This window comes from Pseudophryne corroboree, chromosome 1 (genome assembly GCF_028390025.1).
Source record: "Pseudophryne corroboree isolate aPseCor3 chromosome 1, aPseCor3.hap2, whole genome shotgun sequence".
NCBI classification, from domain to species: domain Eukaryota; kingdom Metazoa; phylum Chordata; class Amphibia; order Anura; family Myobatrachidae; genus Pseudophryne; species Pseudophryne corroboree.
In genome coordinates, this window is record NC_086444.1 from 753,450,239 (window position 1) to 753,458,652 (window position 8,414).

Here is an 8,414-nt window from a genome sequence, read left to right on the forward strand (position 1 = left end):
TACCGAGAAGCAAGGTGGTAGAAATTGTGTTGCAATGGAATCTAATATTTCCATTTTCTCACATAATTATTATGAATGCTTAAAGAAGAATTTTGCAACTTTCAACGTTCACATTAATTACTAATGTCTGCTGTATGCACAAGAGTGACCTGAACGTTCTTCATGTGACTGAGCCATTACTTTGATGAATATGCCAAAACATGTTACGTTCTAGAGTGTTTTTTGGAAGAGAGTTGAGTGAGTAACTAAATGCCTGGAAGCACACAATTGGGATGATTAGAAAGTACATTATGTTATTCTACCTGGATTATAGCAATGATTATAACAGTCAGATCAGATTGTCTGTTGCAGTGCTTTTACAGAGTTTAAATTTGCACTCTTCCCTGCCACAAACCTAAGCATACTCAGCACTGTGCAGAGAGGGATCCCCAAATAGTGCATATTACTCAGATAATCAATCAGGTATGTCTTCATTTATTTATAGTTAATACAATACATTTTTATCATTTAGTAGATTTTGTTTTTAGATTTCTATATTATATGTTTACATTTTAGATTTTATACATGTGAGTCATGTACTAATATGTCAGTAATGCTTTCTAAAAAATTTGTTTTAATCTTTTGGATGTGAATTGGCTTTTTTTAATTATCATTTAAAAAAAAAATTGTTTGCTTTTTCAAAATGAAACAACCAAAAAGGATGGGGATAGTGGGTAAACAAGATGAGTCTTTAGATTTAGATTGAAATAAATTGGATTAAGGGAGATCTAACGGAAAATGTGCATGAGTCACATTCAAGTAACAATACTTAGAAAATGCTAGAACAGTTCATTACAAGTATATACAGTAAAGGGACATTAAAAGTGGGATGCATGCTAAGATTTGGATGCGTATTGTCAAATTTAACAAATATGAGGCCTGTTGTACCTTTATGAAAAGTGATCCGCAGGTAAAGGGTGCTTTAACCTGTAGCAGCCAATAAGATATTTGCTTTCATTTCCTATAGTGCACTATAAAAAAGACTGATTCTAATTAGTTTCTAATAGTAGCAGTACCATTTTACTGTGAGCTGATTTCCATAAAATTCCTCAGAATGTCTAGATGCTCTAAACATATTTTACAGATCTATGACTACTTAAGCTGGTCACTTAAAAAAAAGTATTCTGCCGATTTAAAATAATGAGTCAATTCAGTTAGACTTTCTTCATGAGTCTGTGCGAGCAGCTCTGGACTTGCTGATTTTTGTTTGCCACCTTACTGGGCTACATACACACATCTGAGAGAACAGGGCACGATTGGGCCATGATGGGGGTGAGTTGAGGTGCAATGGCAACATAATTCAATCAACCTCAAAGAGTCACATATGAGAACTTTTTATGCGAAAAATGTGTTAATTATTCATTCACTTGTAATTGCAACATAACGGAGATGTGAGAGAATAATAGACTATAGATTGCTTTTATTTCTCACATTTTCCACAACTGACATTATCTTGTCATTCTATATCTATACCATAAGCCAGGAGTGGCTTAAAGTACTGTAGACCTCCCTGTGGATCAGGGCTGGATTAAGGCTAGTAAGGGCCCCGGGAAACAATAAAATTGACTCTGCACCCCTGCCGCTGTCACAACTTTGCCCCTTAGCTGAATAAGAGAGAAAGTAAGGGGAGAGAGAATCAAAGAGGGTGTCATGGAGAGAGAAAGAGAGAGAGGGGGGAGAATGAGAGAGGGGTGTGTCAGGGAGAGAGTGGGTGTCAGCGAGAGAGAGAAGGTGAGAGATAGAGAAGGTTTCTGGGTGAGAGAGACAGAGGAACAAGAGAGGGAGAATGACAGAGAGTGCCAGTGAGGGAGAGAAAGACAGAAATAGAGAGAGGAGGGAGCAAGAGAGAAAGGGACAGAGAAAGAGTAAAGGAGAGAGAGGGGGAGAGGGGAGCAAGAGAGAAAAAAAGGATGTCAAGGAGAGAGAGACACACAGAGGTACAAGAGAGAGAGAAAGAGGGTGTCAGGGAAAGAGACAGAGAGAGAAGGGGAGCAAGAGAGAGAGGTAGAAAAAGAGTCAGGGGGAGGTGGGGAGAGAGAGGAGCAAGAGAGAATGAGAGGGTGTGAGGGAGAAAGAGAGAGAGGGTGTCAGAGAGACAGAAAGTGGAGGGGAGTGAGCTGGAGAAAGGGAGGTGTAAGGGAGGGAGAGAGACAGAGAGAGTTAGAGAGGGGAGCAAGGAAGAGAGAATGTCAGAGAGGGAGAGGGATAGAGTGAAAGAGGGAAGCAAGGGAGAGAGGGTGTCAGGGATGGAGAGCGAGCAAGAGTGGGGTACAAGAGAGAGAAAGTGTCAGGAAGTGAGAGAGACAAAGAGGGGAGCAAGAGAGAGAGGGAGAGAAAGAGGGTGTCAAGGAGAGAGAGAGAGAGAGAGAGAGAGAGGGGGGGGACCTAGAGAAAGAGAGATAAAGTGCGTGAAAGAGAGAGAGAGAGAGAGAGAGAGAAAGGGGAGTATTAGATCAAGAGAAATACTACCTGTTAGGCTGCAGCATCAAGTCACTGATGGGGACATGCACTTCACTGTGTTAGGCCCTGCCCCCTTCCCCATACACCAGTGGATCGTGGCATTATGTCAGTGAGAGGGCGGGGCACACTGTGGAGATGGAGACACAGCTATCCATCCATCTCCATGATAAAATCCTTCCTGTGCTGCTGGGATTTGGAGCTGGCCAGGAAGGGAGCAGGGGAGGCGGTCCGCCCCTCCTGTAATCCGGATCTGCTGTGGAAATTTTAAGATGTGTCAGATGGAAATGATTTATATTTGCGCTCTAGTTAGGAGATCTGGAAAACATGAGCTGTTAGGGTTCCTTGAGAAACGTGTTTGGCCACCCCTGCCATAACCAAAAAACGGACACATATTGTTAGCATAAAGAATACACATCTGCTTGTGGTTTACATACACATACCTCCCAACTTTGTGGCTATGCAAAGAGGGACTTGGGGGCTTGGCCTAGCAGCTAGGGGACGTGGCCTCTGTGAGTTGTTGACCATGTACCTTGTCCCTCTCTCCCACTGAACAGACACTGTGCACACAACATTTATTCACCACTGCTCTGCTAAGCAAAGCAGCAAGTGAGAAATGGTCTCCCAACTCCCCTCCACCATGGGACAGAGGCACGGTGCCTGAAAAACTGGACTGTTGACTTAATGAAAGTGACACTTATCAGTAACAAAAAAGAAATAAAAAACTATTGCCATTTTAGCAAGCATTACACGCTATAACAAATAAATCTGACAACACAGCTGGAATGACTAGCTGGCCTGTAGTAAAGTCTTAGAGGGCTGCAGGCACCTGTTGCCCACCACTACACAGTTCTGTTTGAAGCCAGTGATCAGATTTATTTTGTTGATTAGAACGGGAAAAAAATGGTGATAGTGTGAAAGGAAAGTGGGATATAAAGGGGGGAATTCAAATGTTTGAAAAGTCAGTTGGGTGTTTGTTTTTTCCTACCTAATAGACAGGAAAAAACAAACTCCCAACCGACTTCTCAAACATTTGAATTCCCCTCAAAGTGTACACATGAACATATCCCATGAACGTGTTATATGACATACAGTGTGCAGCAGTTAGAAATGCTTGCGAGGAGCTTTGACTCATACAATAATATGAGCTCATACTCAAACTAGATGCTCTTTTGCTACCAATCACGATTGGTAGCATGGTGAGATTATATTCTAGAGGTCGGTAACGATTTCTAGAATCACACTGAAAACCTGCGGAAACAAGAACAGAGCATTGCTCGATATAAAACTTTTTTTCCCATCTTATTTTCAAGGCCCCCTCTATGTGTGGAATTCTATTCTGCACGACTGATACCACGTGCAATTCCGCAGCAGCACATCATGCCTGCCAGCATCACAATTTTTCCCTTGTAGAGGTGCAAGGAAAAACTTGCAATGCTGGCACTACCATAAACGGGCAATATGTGTGCAGCCATAATGATCAGTGGCACTCAGTTTTTAATTGAATTTTCCCCTACGTTTAGTGTCTGTAGTAACAACCTATCCAAGGAACCGAAGCTGACATTCAAGGCAGGGGTTAAACAAAACGACATTATTAAAATAGAAAGAATATTCATTTCAGAATTAAAAATAGTATATGTGTGTAGACATGCCTTTCTTTCTCCATTATACTGATGTGCATTTTAAACCAGAGTGAGGGCAACTTAAAATGCAAATGAGAATTACGATCACGATCCTGTAGAGCAGTGGTTCTCAACCTTGGTCCTCAAGTACCCCCAACAGTTCATGTTTTCCAGGTATTACTGGACTTCGGAGGTAATAGTTGTGCTCCTGCAATCTAGCCCCATGCTGTACAGCAAGAAACTGTTCAAGGCGGGCTGCTTGTTCTTGCCTCAGCCTGGTCATAAAACTACATAAAAACTACATGCCCCAGCAGCTACTGCTGTCTCGGATCAGAATACTCTAAACGGTGCTTGATGCAGCTCTCAGGAGACCAGACCAGCTGCTTCAACTGAATGAGAAAAGAATCCTGCAGGGAGGTGGCATGCTGCCTGTGAGAAGAGGAAAAGGAGTTGTGTGGATCAGGGCGATCGGGGCAAAAGGGACTAATGCAAACAAGACCACCTTCTCAGCCACCCCACCAAAGTGAGTATGAATCTGCGGTTTCTAGCCTGGGCACTCTGTCTCCCTCTATCCCCCCCCCCCCCACACACACACACACACACACCTCATTTACCTATTTCCTTCTCGCTCTGTCCCATGCCTTCCTTGTCTCTCTCTTTCTTCCTTCTCTCACTCTCTCCTACCAATACCTTTTGTTTCTTTCTACCATTTCCATCTACTCATTATCTTTATTCTCTCACTCTTGCTCTCACTTCCTCCCCCCCCCCCTATGGAAATCATGATGGGGGGAATGGGGGGGTTTAGGGTGGCCCTGCCTATTTGGCAGTGCCAGGCTCCCCAATCTCTGATGGCAGCCCTGCCTGGCCACAACCAAGCAGTACAGGCTACTGTACGTCTTCATGTTTGTACTGTATTGTGGGAATATATAGATTACTGGGCAACAATGATGATGTTTAAAATTAAATACAACAAATAATGAAATAGGTTGCTATGTGACCAGGCCAGAAGTCGTAAGAGACTCTTCTGTGTTTTTCAGAGGCATAGTTCAGAGGAAATACTTCACACTATCACAGTTAGAGAGTAATTTCTGAGTTCGCCTTCAGCCATTTTTTTTTTGATCAGTAATCAATTATTTGTTGAATTCTTACCATTTGCATTGTTTCCTGTTCTGTGTCGGAAGTCGCGAGTAACCAACAGACATTGAGGACTATAAGTTTAGTGGGCTTGAATGGTGATATCTTTGTCTCTGAAGACGTTATCTCAAAGCTAGATAGTTTTATTTTACATATGACAATTTATTCATCTAGACCTTCTGGCGGGATGCGGTCAATTTTCCTACAATCAAAATCCAGACGGTTAAAATCCTGACAACCATTGACCGACGGTCCAAATTCAAACAAGGTCAAAATACCAACATGGTCAAAATACCGACACGGTCAAAATACCGACATCTAAGATACAGACAAGGTCAACATACCAACATTTAAAATGTCGACAGGTCAAAAAGTCGACATGAGTTTTTCATGAGCTTTTTTATTGAAACCGACTTGTTGATACTTTACCATCCCAGTGGACCTGGAGGGGGAATATAATAGTGTGCCGAGCGCAGTGAGGCACCGTGCCCAAAGCATGGCGAGCCCAGTGAGCTATGCAAGGGGACGTGGTACACTTACACTTATGCAAAACTTATGTCGACATACACACACACAAAAAATGAAAAACTTGTGTCGACTTTTTGACCTGTCAACATTTTAAATGTCGGTATTTTGACCGTGGCCAATTGTTGTTGCGATTTTGACCATCGGGATTTTGCTTGTAGGTATTTCATACTGATCCCCTTCTGGCAGGCTCATGTTGCAAAACTTGTGTCATTCCAGGAGGCATTTTACAGTAAAACTACACAAAAATGGAAATATCCCTTAATGCATTACATAATTTAACAGTACTGGACTGGCCCAAAACTGCAAATAAAAAATGTGTAAAGATGCACATGCCGGTCCCTTAATTACAATTAAAAGAAATGTATTTACAATGTAAAAACTTAAAACATGCAATTTACAAAAGTAAACTTACTTCTTTGAATGAACGTGATACTGTGTATAATATTTACTCATTGAACTCAGTCATCAATTAAATAAAGTTATTAGAAAATAAGCTCTCACATTAGCAATAATCGTCTCATATCTATATGGACAAAAGTCCATAACTAGCTTTATAGTACTGACACAGCTTAATATGTACAACATATTACACTGAGGAAAGGGCCATTGTTCTGCCCTGAAACATTTGCTATTTTTGATGATGTCTGACTGGATATCTGGTTGCACTAATAAAAAGCATCTACTATATGAGCTGGTTTGTTTTTTTAATCAACTTGTTGGCATGGAGCCTTGTCCTTTTTTATATTGTCCAATATCAAGGAGACATCGCCCCTCCACAAATGAAACTTAAGTAAGGTTTACTACAGAGGCGTAGCCATAACTTTGTGGGCCCCATAACAACATTTTGAAGGGGCCCTGTCCCAATACTTCTAGAGATAACCTTTCTGCAAAATTGTTAATTGTATGCATAATAATAGTGCTCTAGTTCATTCTCTGAATCATAGTAGTGCCTTAGTTAATGTTATGCCACATTGTAGTGCTGCCTGTACACATTACTATTACAAAGTATCCCCAGTTCACATTATGACATACAGCAGGCATGTCAAACTCATGGTCATGCAGCTGTTGTGAAACTACAAGTTCCAGCATGCTTTACCAACTGATCTGTGGAAGGTATGCTGGCAAAGCATGATAGAACTTGTAGTTTCACAACAGCTGGAGGGCCACGAGTTTGACATGCCTGACATACAGTGACCCCAGTTCATATTATGTCACACTATAGTGACTCCACTTGATAATGTACCACATTACAGTGCCCCAGTTCATATTATATATATAAAATGCCCTCTAGTTCGTTTTATACCACATTATAATGATCAGGACCATGGGCATAACTAGATATATTGTAGGCTCCAAGGCAAAAGTTTGTAAGGGCCCTTATGTATCTACTAATGGTGAAAAATGTATATAGCACATGTAACTTTGACAGGGAAAGTGGGCCCCTCTCAGCTCTGGGGTCCTATAGCAGCTGCACTCCCTGCACCTAAACCTAAACCTAGCTACGCCCTTGGTTTACTACTACAGCACACCCTACATCGAATGTGGACTGTTGGAAATTATGTGTGCATATGTTGATATTGCAGAATTATACAGACACACCAGAGGATGACTCAAATTATAAACAGCACAGTTACCTAGCCAGCAGTGTTGGTTTATTGATAGATAGCAGGTACACCCATACTTACTCTTGCATGTACACTGATGATGGAGTGGAGCTTGAGTATAGCAAGGTTTCATACAGTTTACCAGCAGGTGAGTATATACTGCAAACTGGCAGTGGTACAAGGATTCTCGAACAGATTCATATGCAGATTTTAATCAAGTCTCTCATAGGAGCTAAAAAGGAGACTTCTTTTTTCCCATCATATCACACTACACAGTCTCAAAACAAGATGGCACCTGCACATGCTCAATAGAGATTTCGGTGGCCATCTTGGGATAGGTCATGAAGCCTCCCTTGAGAACAGAAAGACTGAAGTATGAGCAATTGTGCAGTAGTACCTCCTCTTTCAACACTGACTAGGCTGTCATGCTGTGGAGATGATCACAAAATACATTTGCAAATGACATAAGAAATTTCTGATGCGAGTTCTTCTCCTTACTCCAGGAATAGGGTGGTCCATAAAGCTTCACAATTAGTTACAGTGAAAGTTATTTCAACTTTAATAGAGTTTGTGGAATAAATCCTTGGATTTAAGTGAATATCAGCCAACATTGAGCAATACATTGTCAAAACTGTCCTCAGTCTTCATCAAACTTGTTTGGTGTGGTCTTTTCACACTCAGGGACTGATTCAGAGTAGTATGTAAATGCAATGGTTGCGGTTGGATTGTGAATGCACAGGACCCGTTTTGCACATGTACAGAAACAGGTCCTGCATTGTCGCTTGCATTGCCCCTAAGTCACAACATGATGATTGACATGCTGCAGCCATTTGGGGGGCTGTGACGGGGACTGTTCTACAAAATGTACCTTGGCCAGGTTCTGTGTCTTCTGATGCAGATTTCCTGGCCCTGCAGAGTGAAAACATTGGCCATCCTGCGCAACCTGATGTTTACTCAGATGACTGATGTTTTTGCAGATGATCCGATGCTGTGTCCTCGGACTCCGTAGTGGATCACACAAGCTTACAGG